Raw genomic sequence first — 19,519 nt, forward strand, 5'->3', positions numbered from 1 at the left:
TCTTCATAAGGTCAGAAGTGTGGATGTTCGCTGATGATTGCACAATGTTCAACACCATTTGCAACTCCTCAGATACTGAAGCAGTCCATGTCCAAATGCAGCAAGACTTGGACAATATCCAGGATTGGGCTGACAAGAGGCAAGTAACATTTGTGCCACAAAAGTGCCAGGCAATGAACATCTCCAAAAAGATAGAATCTAACCATCGCCCTTCGACGTTCAATGGCATTACCATCACTGAATCCTCCACTATCAACATCCTGGGGGGTTACCATTGATCAGAAACTGAACTGGACTAGCCATATAAATACTGTGGCTGCAACAGCAGGTCAGAGGCTAGGAATCCTGTGACGAGTAATTCGTCTCTTGACGCCCCAAAGTCTGTCTACCATCTACAAGGCACAAGTCAGGAGCGTGATGGAATACTCCCCACTTGCCTGGATAAGTGCAGCTCCCGCAACACTCAAGAAGCTAGACACTGTCCAGGACAAAGCAGCCCGGTTGATTTGCACCACATCGACAAACATTCACTTTCTCCACTACCGACATAGCAGTGTGTACCATCTACAAGCTGCAGCCCAGGAATTCACCAAGGCTTCTTGGACAGTGCCTTCTAAACCCACAACCACTACCATCTAGAAGGACAAGTGCAGCAGACAGGTAGGAACACCACCACTTGGAAGTTCCCCTCCAAGTCACTCACCATCCTGACTTGGAAATATAACACCATTCCTTCACTGCCGCTGGGTCAAAATCCTGGAACTCCCTCCCTAACAGCACTGTGGGTGTGCCTGTATCACATGGACTGCAGCAGTTCAAGGATGCAGCTCACCACCACGTTCTCAAGGGCAATTATGGATGGGCAATAAATGCTGGCCCAGCCAGCAAAGCCCACGTCCCGTGAATGAATTAAAAAAATGCCATTACAACATTCACAAGAATCTCACTCACTGCCACTTCAAGGGACATCAACACTCGCTCTCACACACCCTCACATCTCCATCTGGCCTCATCTCCTCTGAAGTTTGCATCCTAACCCTGTCCAGGGTTCCACTCGCCACCCACACATGCCAGGCATCCTTATCATCTGCCCTCACATGTGACTTGCTCACACTCACTCTATCTTTCTTCATGCAGGACAATCTGGCTCATGATAAGAGGAGGTCCCATACTGGGCGTGGAGTTCCCGAGATCAAGGTTCTCATAAACTTCGAGAATAGAGCCATAGAGCTGGCCACAAAGGGGATAGACCGTGCCTGCATTGACAGTAAGTTTGGCAGCACATACACAAGTGACGATCTTGCACTAAAACACCCAGCAGACAACCATACTGTGAGTGAATTCGCTTTTTTCAGAGTCACCTGCCATGCACTAATAGTCTCTCCTTTCTTTCATTGGCACCTCTGGGAAGCTGCCGAGGGCATTCACAAGCCAGGCCTTCAACTCAAGCCCCGACATCTCAGATGAGGAACCTGAGGACAGCACCTTTGAAGACTCGTCACAACACTCACCACACTCTCCACCAGCTCAGAGACACACAAGTCTTTGGAACCTTGTTCTAGAGTAGCCTCAGGGTCACAATCTGGTGAGCTCAGCGCAGCAGGCGGAGACAGGAACATCAGAGGTCACTGGCACTTGGAGGACCGCTGCAGGCCACAATTCTGCAGAGTCCAAGTCCAATGACGAGCCTACAGACTCAGACTCAGTCCTAAATCAGTTGCTGGAGATGCAAAGACAAGCACGGGAACATCAAGAAGGGATGTCAGCTGCACACCTCAGATTGCAATACATGATGGAGGAGTCCGTCCGCCTTCAGTCTGGAGTGATAGCGCTGGCATGCCAATGTACTGAGGTCAACACTGGCAGGTTGGAGGCCGCCGTGGAGACCTTGGTGCAGAACATCAGTCTTGCATCACTGACAGGAATTGCACTCCATCGTTGTAGCCATTGGTGGCATCCATCAGTATCAGCGCAGGGCACCTCAAGCTCACTCCAGCTGCCCCTTCTTCTCAAGGAGTCAGCCAGGGGCCCTTGGCCATCCAAAGGAGGAGGACCAGCAGCCCAGCACCCCGGGCCCGCGCGCTCAGGTGACTCTGGGAACATTCGGCCAATCCAAATCCCCTCTTCCTGTGACCGGATCAGCTCCACAGGCTGAGGAGGGTGCACCTGCCCCACAGCAGGACACCCAAAGCAGGCTAGGGCCCACCAAGTCTTGGCCCTCCAGAAGATGCCCGCCAAGGTCATCACAGACAACAGGGCGTAGCCGTCAGCAGGCTTGCCTCCACCTCTGCTGTGGATGTCAGGGGAGAACCAAGATGTAGCAGCAGGGTAAGAAAAGTGAAGCTGTAGTTGCACAGGTGTTAACCACATGTATGTAATGTTCTCAAATATAAATAGACTCGCAATCATTTCATATCTCCTCTTGTCTATGCCTCCTTTTTATGAGCTGTGTTACTGTTAATTACATCTGATATCTTGGTTCCTGCACCACTAATGGCAACGGTCTCTATTCTGGGCTTCTTTTCTGTGTAGTGTGCTACCATTTCACCACAATAAGAGTCCCATTCCAACATAATGCTCCATATCAGTATACCTGCACCTTTATGTTAAGTGTGCTTGTGAAATGAACCTCGTTCCCATGCCTCTTAGGGTCCTGTTATGTGCATTCTTGGCTCTGAACGATTGAGGCAAGGGTGTGCCCCTATTTCGTCTGCATTCTTGACAGGTGAAAGCGTGGTGTTTAAGGAGTGACATGGCAACACATGGAGAAGGCTCATATACCACCCAACTACATTTGTCCACTGTCTCTTGGCAGGGTTATAATGATATGAGCCTATACTCGGAGCTCATGTACACTGCCCTCAGCCAAACAGGTTTCGGATGTTCCCAGTGCTAATTTGCTGAGCTCAGCAAAAACTGGGACAACCTTGCCACCTGAAGGTGATGAAGCAAGGCACATTTGTGTGTAGGCGTTGAGATATCCAACCTTAAACTTTTCTCACCCTGTAATTAAAACTATTGCGGGGAGAAGGGTATGGTCACAAAGTTGGTATGAATCCCATCGTCTTGACACTCCAGGAGATTACAGATGCTACTTCCAAATGGTGATTTCTGGAGGCCAAAACAACCTTGAGGCATAATCCGGAATTACAGATAGTTGCTACAAGCAAGGTGGAGGGGTGCAAAGGGATAGGAGCAAGTGTAAAATGAAGCAGAACAGTGCTTCTCATTAACAATGGTGCACACCCTTGAGGGCTTCATGTTCTCTAACCATGTTGGACTTTGCAAGGGCCAAGGCTAGCCGTGAGGGCACAATGGTTGTGAGTAAGAGGAGGCATCTCAATATCAGACAGCCAAGTGTCTGACCTCATCATGCTCAGGTTCTCCACCTTCATTATAGGGTTAAGAGAAAAGCAGCTCACGATTCTTAACTTTAACTGCCAGGTGTCACTGTCATTTAGGAGAGTGTATCGCAACCAGCTGACTCATCTCTTAAGTGCAGTCACAGCAGTGGTATTTCATCAGCTGCTTTGTCTCAAGTGTTATGTTTCTGTGCCACCATCGATGTAACACATTGTGCGTGGCTGTGTTGGTTCTGATGGACCTCCATGAGAAGCCTTGCCAGATTGAAGGCATGCAGGCACTAGGCCACTGAGGATTGTGCAAGTGACCCTGTGTCTTGAAGGTACTGTTGCGATTGGGATGCTGAATGAATGTGTGAAGAGGCAGCACTTTCTGATGTCTGATGCCAGAATGCCCTCCTTCAGGTAGCTCTTTATCTCAGCACAGACACATGCCCTCAAGATTTGCTCATCCTTCACAGCAGCAGGGCTATGTGATAGTTCTGTGCAATGATGCATTGAAACTTCATGGGTGAATTTAGAGGAGTAGCTATGCTGGTGGTCATACTGGCCCATGATGGAGGAGAGTTGTCCAGGAAGATCCTCAGTGCATCTCATCATTGACCTCCTGAAATCTGCTGCAATGAGGGCCTCATGAACACACCTGCCTTGTTTGGCCCTTGCATTGGCCTCTTCGCCTGCATCCTTGGCTTCCAAGATCTTATCACTATCATTCCCTTCAGGGTCCTCCTCATCAAAGGAGACGTGCAGCTCCTCCAGCTTGTCACCTGCCATGTCCTCCCCACTTTGTAGTGCGAGGTTGCATAGCGCACAGCAAGGCCCACATTGCCAGCAGATTTTAGGAAGTTGATGATGAGATGCACTGAGGATCTTCCTGGACAACTCTCCTCCATCATGGGCCAGTATGACCACCAGCATAGCTACTCCTCTAAATTCACCCATGAAGTTCCAGTGCATCATCGCACAGAACTAGCACATGGCCCTGTTGCTGTGAGACCCTCTGGGCAGTGAACTGGAGCGTGCCATCTAATCTGTCCAAGCATTGGAATCGCATTTTCAGGATTCCTATGGTGTGTTCCACTAATGTCCGGGCTGTGGCATGAACCTCATTGCACCTTCTCTCTGCAGGAGTCTGAGGCCGCCAAATGGGCGTCATTAGTCTCAGCCTTTGCGGGTAACCCTTTTCCCAGAGGAGCCAACCTTGCATCCTGAGTGGCCCCACAAAGATGTCAAGGGTCTGAGGCCTACTCAGGAGTCGTGGACGCTACCTGGGAATCTGGCACACACCTTGATAAGTTTGTTATGGTCACACACCAGCTGCATATTGAGTGAGTGGTAGCCTTTCTGGTTAACGTACTGGACTGCCTGTTGCTAGGGAGCTTTTTATAGCCACATGAGTGTAGCGGATGGCATCCTGCACCTGTGAGAAACTAGAAATCTCTGCGAACTCAGTGCTCTTCCGTCCTGGCTTGCTTGTACTCTATCAAAGTGGAGAAAATTGGAGGCGTTTGCCAAAAGGGCATCTGTGACCTCCTGGATGCATTTGTGTGTGGACGCTTGAGAGATGCTGCACAGGTCCCCAGTGGAGCCGTGGAAGGAGCCACTAGTGTAGAAATTGAGTGCGGCGGATACTTTCTGGCAATGGATGCCTTCCAAGTCCCCTGGTGCCAAATTCTGTAGAATGTAGCAAATGTGAGTCCCCAGATCCCTTGACATACTGAGGCATCTGCCACACTGGTTCTCACTCATCTACAGGTAACATATGTGATGTCTATACATCCTACGTCCAGCAAGGCACCTACAAATTACATTCTGTGAGGATCAGCCTCTGTGTCTGAAGGAGGACCTGCTGCCCTTTGGTCTTGAGGCTTCTGCTCCTTCCTTTGGCAAGCAGACAGCTCCTTCTTCTCTCCTGCTAATAAGCAATAATGCAGGCAGCAATAACACCAGGCTCCATCTTCCTGTTGGTCTCCTCACTGCAGTATCAATGAGAACAGCATTTATTATCAGAGGTCCACTTTCTGTCTGAATTTGGGCTCAAGGCCTTTTCACGCATGCCACAATGTATTGGCCCCTGAAATGATGCCCAGTGCGGGTTGTGCATGAACGTTCACCACGAACCAACCCTCCCACCCCCTCACCCCACACGACCAACTGGTGGCAGCTTCGGCCAGGCAACTGGATGTTCTGCTTTCAGCCCAGGTGCCGGGATCATCATTACATGCACTCCAAGACTGTGCTGTTTGGACTAAACATGAGGATGAATGTTCAGTGAATACATGAGATTAATTTAGGAGGTCTGGAGGCTTCTCCTGTGAGTGGTGAATGGTCACATTTCCAAGAGGGTTCTCAAGCTCGTTCAGTCACCCAAGAGTTCTGCAGTTCCATAAAACTCTGGTGAATTTGAAGGCAGCAAATGAGGAGTTAAAACTAGGGGAACAATCATTGCCACTTTGAGGGATCAGCGTTGCACGAATGGGCATTATTACTATTTTGCCCCAGCAACAGTAAAGGAACAGCAATATATTTCCAAGTCAGTATGGTGAGTGACTTGGGGGGGAGCTTCTAGGTGGTGGTGTTCCCATCTATCTGCTGATCTTGTCCTTCTAGATGGTAGTGGTCGTGGGTTTGGAAGGAGCTGTTGAAGGAGCCTTGGTGAATTCCTGCAGTGCATCTTGTGGATGGTACACACTGCTGCTACTGTGCATTGGTGGTGGAGGGAGTGAATGTTTATGGATATGGTGCTAATCAAGCAGGCTGCTTTGTCCTGGATGGTGTCAAACTCCTGAGTGTTATGGGAGCTGCGCTCATCCAGGCAAGTGGGGAGTATTCCATCACATTCCTGACTTGTGCCTTGTAGATGCTTGACAGACTTTGGGGAGTCAGGAAGTAGGTTACTCATTACACTATTCCTAGCCTCTGACCTGCTTTTGTAGCCACAGTATTTATATGACTAGTCCAGTTCAGGTTCTAGTCAATGGTAACCCCCAGGATGTTGATAGTGGGGGATTCAGTGATGGTAATGCCATTAAATGTCAAGGGGCGATGGTTAGATTCTCTCTTATTGGAGATGGTCATTGCCTGACACTTGTGTGATGCAAATGTTACTTGCCACTTGTCGGCCCAAGTGTGGATATTGTCCAGGTCTTCCTGCATTTGGACATAGATTGCTTCGGTATCTGAGGAGTCACGAATGGTGCTGAACATTGTGCAATCATCAGCGAACATCCGCATTTCTGACCTCATGATGGAAAGAAGGTCATTGGTGAAGCAACTAAAGATGGTTGGACTGAGAACACTATCCTGAAGAACTCCTGCAGTGATGTTCTGGAACTGACTGACCTCCAACAACCACAACCATCTTCCTCTGTGCTAGGTTTGACTCCAACTAGTGGAGAGTTTTCCCCCTGATTCCCATTGACTCCAGTTTTGCTAGTGCTCCTTGATGCCGCACTCTGTCAAATGCTGCCTTGATGTCAAGGGCAGTCATTCTCACCTCACCTCAGGAGTTCAACTCTTTTGTCCATGTTTGAACAAAGGCTGCAATGAGGTCAGGAGCCGAGTGGCCCTGGTGGAACCCAAACTGGGCATCAGTGAGCAGGCTACTGCTAAGCAAGTGCCGCTTGATAGCACTGTTGATGACCCCTTCCGTTATTTTACTGTTGGTGGAGAGGAGACTGATGGGGCGGTAATTAGTTGGGTTGGATTTGTCTTGCTTCTTGAGTACAGGTCCTACTTGGCAATTTTCCACATAGCCGGGTAGATGCTAGTGTTGTAGCTGTACTGGAACAGCTTGGCTAGGTGCATGGCAAGTTCTGGAGCACACGTCTTCAGTATTATTGCTGGAATATTGTCAGGACCCATAGCCTTTGCAGTATCCAGTGCCTTCAGCCATTTCTTGATGTCCCGTGGAGTGAATCGAAATGTCTGAAGACTGGCATCTGTGATACTGGGGACCTCCGGAGAAGACCGAGATGGATCATCCACTCGGCACTTCTGGTTGAAGATTGTAGCAAATGCTTCAACCTCATCTTTTGCACTGATATGCTGGGCTCCCCCTTCACTGAGGATGGGGATATTTGTGGAGCCTCCTTCTCCAGTGAGTTGTTTAATTGTCCACCACCATTCACGACTGGATACTGCAGAACTGCAGAGCTTAGATCTGATCCGTTGGTTGTGGGATCGCTTAGCTCTGTCTATCACTTGCTGTTTGGCATGCAAATAGTCCTGTGTTATAGCTTCACCAGGTTGACACCTCATTTTTAGGTATGGCTGGTGCTGCTCCTGGCATGCCCCCCTGCACTCTTTATTGAACCAGGGTTGATCCCCTGGCTTGATGGTAATGGTAGAATGAGGGATATGCCAGGCCATGAGGTTACGGGTTGTGTTTGAGTACAATTCTGCTTCTGCTGATGGCCCACAGCACCTCATTGATGCCCAGTCTTGAGTTGCTAAACCTGTTCAAAATCTATCCCATTTAGCACGGTGGTAATGCCACAAAACACAATGGAGGGTATCCTCAACATGAAGCCGGGACTTCATCTCCACAACCACTGTGTGGTGGTCACTCCTACCAATACTGCCATGGACGGATGCATCTGCAGCAGGTATGTTGGTGAGGATGAGGTCAAGTATGTTTTTCCCTTTTGTTGGTTCCCTCACCACCTGCCACAGACCCAGTCTAGCAGCTATGTCCTTTAGGACTCAGCTAGTTTGGTCAATAGTGGTGCTACAGAGCCACTCTTGGTGGTGAACATTGAAGTCCCCCACCCAGAGTACATTTTGTGTCCTTGCCACTCTCAGTGCTACCTCCAAGTGGCGTTCAACGTGGAGGAGCACTGATTCATCAGCTGAGGGAGGGCAGTACGTGGTAATCAGCAGATTTCCTTGCCCATGTTTGACCTGATGCCATGAGACTTCATGGGGTCCAGAGTCGATGTTGAGGACTCCCTGAGCAACTCCCTCCTTACTGTATAACACTGTGCCACCATCTCTGCTGGGTCTGTCCTGCTGGTGGGACAGGACATACCCAGGGATGGTGATGATGGTCTCTGGGACATTATTTGTAAGGTATGATTCTGTGAGGACGACTATGCCAGGCTGTTGCTTGACTAGTCTGTGAGACAGCTTTCTCAATTTTGGCACTAGCCCCCAGATGTTAGTAAGGAGGACTTTGCAGGGTTGAAAGGGCTGAGATTGCCATTGTTTTTTTTTAATCACTACATTCTGTTTTTTATTTGATTCATCAGTCTCCGCAGAGACTGTCAAAAATTGCCATTGCTGACCATATTTTAAGTCGTCAAAGCCGGGTATTGGGAAAAGTTTTCAATAAGCAATAATCGTGCCTCGGTTAAACCTCATCGGCTACGATCCTGCCACTTGCACATCATCGCATGTCAATGGAACAGCTGCTAATCTTTCTCAGCTGTGCCTCTGTCCTCATTTAGGAACTATCAATTCAACTGGGGGCCCCATTAGTGCCCCCATCAATGCAACCTTCCCCGCTCGTTGTCCCCATTGGAACTCTTGCCCTGTAGCCCCTTCCCTTCACTTAATCCTTTCTGGCCCCTTCCCCAGTGGAGCCCTTCCCTCCAACCCCTTTCTCAGTAGAGCCTTTGCTCTGCAGCCCCTTCCTTCCCTCAATCCTGTTGGGTCCCTTCCCCAGTGGCGCCCTTGCCTCCAGGCCTATCCCTCCCTTCATTCCTGTGCAGCCCCTTCCCCAGTGGAGCTGTCATCCTGCAACTGCTTCCCTTCCCTCATTCCTGTCTGGTCACTTCCTCAGTGGAGTCCTTGACCTGCAGGCCTGGTGAAATGCTACCACCCTTCCTACAGATACAAAATCATTGTAACTCTCAGGGGTTTGTTTAACTTCATCCATACTCTCAGGAGTGCCAGGGATTCGCAGCCGCAGTCAGGACCATAGTCTGGTCTGCTATGCTCTCTGACAGGCTTCCATTCTCTGCACAGGGGTTATGAGCCCCGATAAATCCCACTGGTTTTGCCCATAACCTCCAGCAATTGGCCCAGAGGTGCCCTAACTTTCGGCAGTTAAAACACATGCTTCTTGGCCTCACTTTTCATGTCAACACCACCATTTCTGTCCTGAGGAGGGTTCCCAGTGTTTCCCTCTCACCCATGGTTTTTAGTTTCCTATCACTCCCTCCACCTCTATCCTTTCCAGTTGGTTGGGGGTAACTAGGGGAGGGTCTCTACTAGAACAAAGGTTTGCGGATCAGCTCATGATCATCAGCCAGTGTGGCTGCCTACCTGGCCCCTGTTACCATCTGTTTCTCTTGGTGTGCTCTTATTGAAAAGGTATGGAGTTTTTAAGCTCCTCAAGGAGAATTATTTCAGAAGGTTTTCGTAAGTGGCTTCTGTTTTAAGTGCCCACATCCACTAGTCAAAAGCAAGTTGCTTAAGCCTTTCAAATTCCAGGTACGTCTGGTCAGGCTTGTTTCCTGAGAGTACAGAATTTCTGATAGTATGCTTCCGGCACTAACTGGTACGCACTTAAATTAGCCCTTTTTCTGCCTCGTTGTTAGTGGCACTTTCCTTAGCCAAGAGGGAGTAGACCTCGTGAGCTTTCCCAGAAGTTTACTCTGCAGTAATAAGGGCCAATGTTAGACTGGTCACTTTAACTGCTATGCTAACTGCTTGAAAGAGATAAAAAAGGCTTCCACCTCTGCTCCTAAAACTTAGGGGTTAAATGAGCAAACCCAGTTGTCTCAGGCCTTAAGTCTGAGCTAGTGGTGTCTTCAAGGGACACAGTAGGATTCCTGCGCCTCAGCTTGAGCTGTTTTAGTTTAAACTCCCTTTCCTTCTCTGTCCTGAAGTTCTCTCTCTTCCCTCTGTGCCCTTTCCTGTCTTTCCTCTTTTTCTATTTTTCTCTTTCCTGAAATTCTCATTTCTGCTGCTCCAATTTTAATCTCTCTACTGTTCTCTATCAGTTTCATCATTTTCCACCCGTAGACCGTCAGCCACCCCTTTTAAAATTTCAGGTTTTCTGGCTTTCGGGCAAAATGCTAATCCTAAGGGTCTCGCTAAATTTTTTAATTGTTCGAGGATCAGAACTTTTAAATCCTCAAAAGTAACTTCCCCTAATTCTCCTAGGAAAGCACTGGCATCATATGTGAACATTTCTACACTTTAGTAGCACAGACTCAAGAAAGTCTTTTTGCAGTTTTATCTTTAGAAATTGGTGTCAAAGGAACAATTTACTTCCCCCACTCTAATTCTTTCATTTCGTCTGTGGGAACAATTCCGGCACCGAGCCCCAAAATTGTTACAACCGATCCCCAAGTGAGGTTCCCCCAATTTGTTATGATCCCAGATGAGGTACCCCAAATTGTTATGCTCCTGGGTGAGGAGGGTTGAACTGGCTCCCCTTCTTTATTCAACTTCCTTGGTTGGTCGCAACAAGGTTAATTTTAAAAAAGATCCCTTCCTTCATGGATACCTTTTCCCAGTCCAAATGCATTTATGTTTTAAAAGGAGCTAATTTAACCAGGCTTTCTTGAGTCAAAGAAAGAATGAGTTTATTAGTTACTAAAACACGAGAAAAAATAATAACACAATGGACATACACACAGATTAGAAATGAGAAGTGAGTCCAGAAAAAAAGGTTTAAAAAATATACAAATCAGTCTTTGACTTGTCTGTGAAGTGTAGATGGTGAAACACTGTGTCCGTTAAGTTGGATGATTTCGGTAGCACTGACTTTGGCAGTTGAGCAGTGGGTTTGGAGATTCTTGGTTCTGCAGGTTAGCTGAAAGGAGTTGTCCTGTTTCCTTTTCGACTGTGGCTTTGCTGACTTGTGACTTGACTCTAGCAATCAGAGAGAAGGAAGTTTTTTACCTGCAAGTGTAGGGATGCATCGTTGATATTCTTCACCTGTGACCTTCACAGCGCACCAGTCCTGGAACACCAAAACTAGCACACAGAGGCCAGTTTGCTTTTACCCCCTTTTCTTGTGTATTCCTGAAGGGGAAAAAACAAACATGTCTTTCACCCAGAAACTGTTTTCTTTTACCTCAAATCATATCCACAGTCTGGGATATAACTCACGGGAGATGGTTTCTGCTGAGAAGATAATCAGCCTTCATTATCTCCGCAACCACAGGAGATAACAGTTCAGTTTTTGCATTCCATCTTTTCCTTTGAAGTGTCTCAGTCTGAAGTAGGTCTTGACACCTTTTTAAGTGCGACATTCCGTTCTCTGGACTAGTTGGTCAAGTATAGTCCGTGTAAGAATTTTCCAACAAGTGCTACTTTACAATCACAGCCAGCTTTTGCCTGTCCTTTTTTAAAAAAAAATGTCTTACTTAAAAGTTCAATATGTCTATGTAATTCGGGGTTATGATCCGTGGTCATGACAACCAGTTTTGGACTTTCTCGCGAAACGTAATGCCCGCCATGACGCCCACCGCAATCAGGAACAGAAAACCGCGGTCCATATACACCACATTAAAATGATTCCCAGGATGTCAATCACCGGGAAGTTTGAACTGAATGCTTGATCTGTTCCAAATACTTTGATCAACTGGAGAAGCAGGGAATTAACAGACAATTTATATTGCCTCTCCTCAACCTTCCTCCCACACTTCTCTACTAATGACTCTCCATCTGCCATGTGTCTGTCCATTACCCCAGCCCTGTTACATACTCCTAAAATCTGTCACTATCCATCTCACTGTTTGCTACACATTAATGCTTTTGATATACCAGGTTACCTTGTAATTTTATTAGCAATTACAACAATTCTTCATTTGCCATAGATATGTTAGAAACAGTTATAATAACAAAAAAAAGTGCGAGGAAAAAGTCAGGGCAAGAAGTTATAATATTTACATATATTATAGAATCTTACAGTTCAGAAGGCAGCCATTCAGCTCATTGTGTCAGTGCCGGATCTTTGAAAGAGCAATCCAATTAATCCCATTCCTCTATTCTTTCCCCATAGCCTTGAAATTTTTCCCCTTCGAGTATTTATTCAATTCCTTTTTCACAGTTGAATCTGCTTCTGCCTCCCTTTCAGGCAAAGCATTCCAGCTTACAACAACTCACTGTGTAAAAACATTTCTCTTTATCTCACGACTGGCCCTTTTGCGAATTGCCTTAAAACTGTGTCCTTTGGTTACCAAACCTTTTAGTTTTGTGTCATCTGCAAAATTTTAAATTATGCTTTGTATACCTAAGTCCCGATCATTAATATATATCAAAAAAATGGTCCCAATACAAACCCCTGGATATCACCACTGTGTACTTCCCTCCAATCTGAAAAACAACCATTAACACTACTTTCCGCTTTGTACCTCTTAAGTATTCACAACGCCACTGCTCATGGTCTTCAATTTTGCTCACATGGATGAATGGCCTCCTCTGTGCCATAAATCTCTATGTTTCTATGTCCCATTGTATGGTGCTTTAACAATACCTTCTGAAAGTCTATATAAACAGCAACTGCACCACCTTCATCAACCTTCTCCAATACTTCATCGAGGAACTCAGTCAAGTTAGTCAAACACAATTTGCTTTGAATATACTTTGTCTGTCATTGATTGATCCGTTTTTACAAGTGAAAGATAACTTTGTCACAGATTATTGTCTCAAAGTTTCCCCACATTAGGTTGACTGACCTGTAGTTGCTTGATTTATCCTTATCCTTTCTTTTATAGTGGTATAATGTATAGGACCCTCCAATCCTTTTAGAGCGGCTGCAGACAAGCCACAATGGATGTGTGACGATGGCACAAGCGTGACATACATGAGAGGAAATCTCCAGGTCATAGCAGCTATAAAAAGGACATGAGAACAGGACAGTGCTTTGGCACATCCCTTATCCAGAAACAATTTAAATAAGAACCTTAAATCATTTTGGGCTCTAATGGAGAATAATCCAATATCTAACATAGTACACTAGTTTAATCAGCTCTCCATGCATGTCCACACAAGCCATGACCCACTGAGTATTAAGTTCTGCATAATTATTTTGTGAAGCTGTTCAACTCGACCTAGCCCTAGGATTTAGAATAAAAAGGGCACAGATTTAACCTGTGAAATTTACTGAAGAAATTCTACTGGATTACAACTGCATTTTTAAAAGTGACTGACTTCCAGAAATCTCAAATTTATGAAATAGATTTCCTCCCCTACAGAGCTTGTTGATACTCCTATCAAAATATTTTCTTGAGTGACATTATTTAAATATACTACTTGTGATGCTAATGACTGAATCTTATTTGCTCTGGTATAATGCCATCCACTGGGAATGCTGCCAACGAAACAGGGGTTCAAGCAACTACAGTTTTCTCATTATGTGATTTGCAAACTCATGCCTTGGCAAGCATGCATGCATTTGTGATGCATTAGACTAGGTGAAATCATCAATCACAAAATCCTCAAGTACACAAGCATAACAACTGACACAAAATAATTTCTATTGTATTTGCATAATTTTAATTCAAAGAACGGAGGAAAGGGGCATGACCTTCAAAAGTGGCTGTTAAAATTTGACAACTTCCATCAAACATGATTACAATTAGTATTCCTATTTTTATTTAAAACAAACCAATAGAAAAAGAAACTGCTCCACAGATTTATAGAAGTTCTCCAATGCCTTGTTACATAACATGGCTCTGCATACAAATAAGGCTTATCTGTTTTGTTTCTATTGTAATGATGAAGATCTATTACTATTTTGCTGCATGAATGCCCTGCAATTCCATAAATGATTAAATTGCAATATGGTACCTTCAGATGATAATCTTACCTATTACTGATAAACATTGAAATCTGAATAAAAACTCAGCAGTAGCAACCAAGACTTCAATAGAGATCAATAAATCCTGCCATACCACATGGTGTCAGCATAAGCCAATTACAGCTTAGGCATTGGTTCCTGTGATTACAGATATTGTTGTGAATATCTAGTTAATAATTCATATGTTTTAGGAATCAAAATGTTAAGTGTAAGATAAATGGAAATACTTAATTAAAAAGCTGGTAGGCATCTAATATAAATACAAGTCAAACAAGCCTGGGTTGATTGCAGTTACAAGGTAATATATGTTTATCTTACAAGGCACAGTTGGAAGTCAGAAAATAAAACAATGGATGATCCATCTCTAGATCTTTTGATGAAACCAAGGAGTCTGGAGAGAGGGCAATTATATCCATTGGAGATATGAGTTAATCATATGGGTCACAGAATCAAATGGTTTGGTTTTGAAGGTAAAAGGTAGTTAATTTACATTTCTGTTTGGAACATTCCAAGAATGCCATGTTGTCATGGAGATGGACGAAGGGTTTTTTTGTTCCTTTGTTTAATTTATCTGAGTGTTTATTTCAGAAGGCAGCTACAATTTTGCTCTTCTATAGCCTGCAGCTCACTGTGTAGGAGGTGCAAAAGGGGATAAATGTTAGTGAGTTGCATCTTAAGTAGAGAACTTACTAACTTTATCATTCACCATAAAGAATATGGGTGGGGGCTCAAGCTCAGTTTGGAATTTGTGAGGGAGAAAGAAACTGGAGGATTTGCCTAGCTTGGAGCTAATTTTACAGTAACCCTCATAGTGAAAACCAGCAGTTACTTTGGAGAAAGCAGTGAAGCCTAAGTTTGAGCTGAGAATTCCACAGTCATGAGGTTTTGAAGAGAATTTGAAGGATCACATAGCCAAAAGCTAATGGAATGATACCTATGATTTCATACCTCGGAGAAGAGCTGGAACATTGAGGAAAATCAAAGTGAATTCCTGAGAGCCATGGCACACCTTTGGGTCAGTCCCAGGACAAATGAATGAACTTCAAGAGCTTGAAAAGAAATCAAAGATTTTTTGGGGGAAGTCATAAGGAAAAAGGGGAGGTTCTGTTGAAAATTTTAGTCTGAAGTATATGTGATTCTGTTTTATTATGCTTTTCAAGGTCCAGTATAAATATTTTCCCTAAAACAGTGATAACCTGTTTGCTTTAGTTCTTGTATTGTAAAATTAATTCGTTTTACACTATGGAATCATGTGGCGTAATTTCTTTTACTTAATCAGTGGTGCTCTAATTTATTTTTAAATGTTCATGGTCACTACCAGGATCATAACAATATACATAAGCATTCTTTTAGTCAGATATACCGTTAGCCAGTTGATCAAAATATGCAAATCGTATTGCAGGATTGCACTACGCTATTGTGTAGTTACTCGGAATTAAACAACAGTAACTTGTACCTTTATAGCACCTTTATTGAAGAAAAATATCCCAAGGTCTTTAAGAGGGGAAATTTTCAAAAAGCAATGCACATAGAGGGAAAGTGAGAGAATGCCTTGGCAGACCAGCAAGCATGAAATGATAGGTGAGCAGAATTTATCAAAGGGTCAGATATGGGCCACTGAGTTTTGAAAAATGTGGCTGAATCCTATCCTAACAGCGCGTGCTGTTTCTGTTTGAGCTTTAGGCAACTGGCCACATGCGATTTTGTGGCAGCTGGCCATTAACAGACATTCTGTTGTTGCTACCACCTTGGAGACATTCTTCTGCTGCTGTTGCCGCTTTGGAGACATTCTTTTGCATGCTGCTGCTGCCTTGGAAACATTCTTTTGCATGCTGCTGCTGCCTTGGAGACATTCTTCTGCTGCTGCTGTTGCTGCTGCCTTAGAGACGTTGTTCTGCTGTTGCTGCTAACTTGGAGACATTCTGCTGCTGCTGCTACCTTGGAGATATTTTGCTGCTGCTACCTTGGAGACATTCTGCTGTTGCTGCTATCTTGGAGAGATTTTGCTGCTGCTTCTACCTTGGAGAAATTTTCCTGCTGCTGCTATCTTGGATTCATTCCTCTGCTGCAGCTGCTGCTATCTTGGATTCATTCCTCTGCTGCAGCTGCTGCCGCTACCTTGGAGGCTTTCTGCTACTGCTGCTGCTGCTGCTAATTTGGAGGCATTCTGCTGCTGCTGCTGCTAATTTGGAGGCATTCTGCTGCTGCTGCTGCTGCTGCTATCTTGGAGGCATTCTGCTGCTGCTATCTTGGAGGCATTCTGCTGCTGCTGCTGCCACCTTGGAGTCATTCTGCTGCTGCTGCTGCCACCTTGGAGGCATTCTGCTGCTGCTGCTGCCACCTTGGAGGCATTCTGCTGCTGCTGCTGCCACCTTGGAGGCATTCTGCTGCTGCTGCTGCTGCTACCTTGGAGACATTTTGCTGCTGCTGCTGCTACCTTGGAGATATTTTGCTGCTGCTACCATGGAGACATTCTGCTGCTGCTGCTATCTTGGAGAGATTTTGCTGCTGCTTCTACCTTGGAGAAATTTTCCTGCTGCTGCTGCTATCTTGGAGACATTCCTCTGCTGCAGCTGCTGCCGCTACCTTGGATACTTTCTGCTACTGCTGCTGCTGTTAACTTGGAGACATTCTGCTGCTGCTGCCTTGGAGGCATTCTGCTGCTGCTGCCGCCTTGGAGGCATTCTGCTGCTGCTAATTTGGAGGCATTCTGCTGCTGCTAATTTGGAGGCATTCTGCTGCTGCTAATTTGGAGGCATTCTGCTGCTGCTGCTGCTAATTTGGAGGCATTCTGCTGCTGCTGCTGCCACCTTGGAGGCATTCTGCTGCTGCTGCTGCTAATTTGGAGGCATTCTGCTGCTGCTGCTGCCACCTTGGAGGCATTCTGCTGCTGCTGCTGCCACCTTGGAGGCATTCTGCTGCTGCTGCTGCTGCTACCTTGGAGGCATTCTGCTGCTGCTGCTGCCACCTTGGAAGCATTCTGCTGCTGCTGCTGCTACCTTGGAGACATTTTGCTGCTGCTGCTGCTACCTCGGAGGCATTCTGCTGCTGCTGCAACTTTGGAGGCATTCTGCTGGTGGTGCTGCTGCTACCTTGGAGGCATTCTGCTGGTGCTGCTGCTACCTTGGAGACATTCTGCTGCTGCTGCTATTGCTACCTTGGAGACATTCTGCTGCTGCTGCTATTGCTACCTTGGAGACATTCTGCTGCTGCTGCTACCTTGGAGGCATTCTGCTGCTGCTGCTACCTTGGAGGCATTCTGCTGCTGCTGCTACCTTGGAGGCATTCTGCTGCTGCTGCTGCTACCTTGGAGACATTCTGCTGCTGCTGCTACTACCTTGGAGACATTCTGCTGCTGTTGCTACTACCTTGGATTCATTCTGCTGCTTCTGCTACTACCTTGGATTCATTCTGCTGCTTTTGCTGCCACCTTGAAGACGTTCTTCTGTTGCTGCCGCCTTGGAGGCAGTCTACTTTGCTGCTGCTGCTGCCACCTTGGAGACATTCATCTGCTGCTGCTGCTGCCTTGGAGACGCTCTGCTGTTGCTGCTGCTACTGCTGCCTTGGGCTATGCTGTTACTGCTCCCTTGAGACATCTTGTTATTGCTGCTTCCCATACTGAAAATTCAAAGCAACCAAACATTTCACCAGAGGGAACCGCAGGTGGCCCCTACAGTTCAACAATGCCTTCCTGCAGGTTCTCCTCTAAGCTGAAAGAACAAATTGGGAAGTCATTTTCCCAAGAGACAGCAGAAGATGCCCCACCTTACCAAGCAATGTTGGACGGGGATTCCAGAGGAGGTCAGCAGCCATAGAGTCACCCCCAGACCCTAGGGTCAGCATCAAATGTACATCAGTGACTTCAGTCGATCCGCCAAGGTGAGTACTCCATACCTCTTTTCCCTTTGTGACTTGTACATGGTTGCATGAAAGGGTTGGTTTGATGCCAAGGCAGTGACTACCCAATTACTGGCAAGGGGTCAGGTAGCAGCATATCCTGTGAGAAGCACTGCTATATGTAGGTGGCATTCATGTGGCCTATCACGGGATGCTGGGCCTCACCAGCATAAGTGTTGTACTTGTATCTGTGGGGAAACTAACAGTCATCCTTTCTGTGCTTGCAGGAAAAAATGGCACACAACATGAAAGAAAGGGCGAAGACTGGAGGAGGGGGTGCCAGACCTCCATATCCTCATCCCCATGGAGGAGGCAGGCCTCCAAGGCAGCTGTCTAATTGCTGATGGTGAGACAGGAGTGCCAGCCCAAGAGGGTGAATTGAGGACTGTGGGTACAAAAGGGTGCATCTGACACCAGAGAAGGCATTGTGCCATTGTGACCAACAATGGAAAAATGGAGTTCCATAGCAAATATAGTTGGGATCAGGAAATGGGGAACCCTTAACCCTTACATGTGTATGTTCTCTCGTGCAGGTAAGGGTCAAGTGAAGTCAGTGAATGTCAAGAGATTAGGGGCCAGTTGTACATTTGAGGAAGAGGAATCCTCCAGCAGTGCAGATATTCTTATGTCAGTGAGCATGCTTTTGCATAAATCGATGAGGCAAAAACCTAATAGCTGGCCTGTCAACTGGATTTGAACAATGTTACAGAAATATTTAAATATATTCTTTTTTGCAAACCATCAACATTTTTATGGTTATGTTACTTTCTGAATTGTATCTTTTTAAACCAGCATTTAGCAGGTTTAAATAACATGATAACCAAAAAAAAACCTGAAAAAAATTGTACTTTTTACTCCAATTACTGGTTTTTAGTTGGTAATTTTGAAAAAAAAAGCAATTCTATTGGTTCATTTTACAGAGGATAGTGATTGAGAAGCTTTCCTGTGTGTTTATATGTGAGTAAATCTGTACAGTTAACTTAACAAATAGTAATTATTTGGGCTTATGAGGCAGAACTGAGGTATACACTTTTATAAGTTTGACCCCAAAGTGTTGTTCATAGCAGGTTGGGGGATAGGTAGTTTTGCTGAGACAGCTCCTCAGATTGCAATGCTTAATGTAGCAGCTCAGGGTCTGAGGACAATGGGAGGAGAATCTTGTAGACTGGGGTCTTGCAGGCATTGAAACTGGTGCTGAGATTTGAAGAAGGTTGTCTTTGTAGCACTGGGTGCAGGGTTTGGCAGCAGTGGAGGACCATTCAAGTTCAGCATTATAGAGAAGGGCCTAGCTTTGAAGTGGGGAGGCCCTTTGAAGTAGGAGAATGAAAGTCCGATTTTCTAAGTCCTCCTTTGGACCACTAGGTATCGAAACACACTATACTCATGCCAGATCGGCTCCTTCTCTGACAAGATGGTGGCCTCTTTCAGCCATAATGCACCTCCTCAACACCTTCCCCCCTGTCAACTTTCAAGCCTGAATCACAACATGGTTGGTGCCTTA

At 45.8% G+C, this 19,519-nt stretch overlaps 1 protein-coding gene and 1 non-coding gene across 2 annotated transcripts in view; both read right to left on the reverse strand.

The window, feature by feature from the left end:
- The window catches only part of stxbp5l (syntaxin binding protein 5L), a 598,592-nt gene that overhangs the window by 381,995 nt on the left and 197,078 nt on the right, over positions 1 to 19,519 (reverse strand). The gene's annotated exons all lie outside the window — the stretch shown is intronic.
- Positions 8,612 to 8,753, reverse strand: LOC121290999. The gene has a single exon (XR_005945929.1). It is a non-coding gene; the product is annotated as a U4 spliceosomal RNA (small nuclear RNA).

Source organism: Carcharodon carcharias, chromosome 18 (genome assembly GCF_017639515.1).
Source record: "Carcharodon carcharias isolate sCarCar2 chromosome 18, sCarCar2.pri, whole genome shotgun sequence".
NCBI classification, from domain to species: domain Eukaryota; kingdom Metazoa; phylum Chordata; class Chondrichthyes; order Lamniformes; family Lamnidae; genus Carcharodon; species Carcharodon carcharias.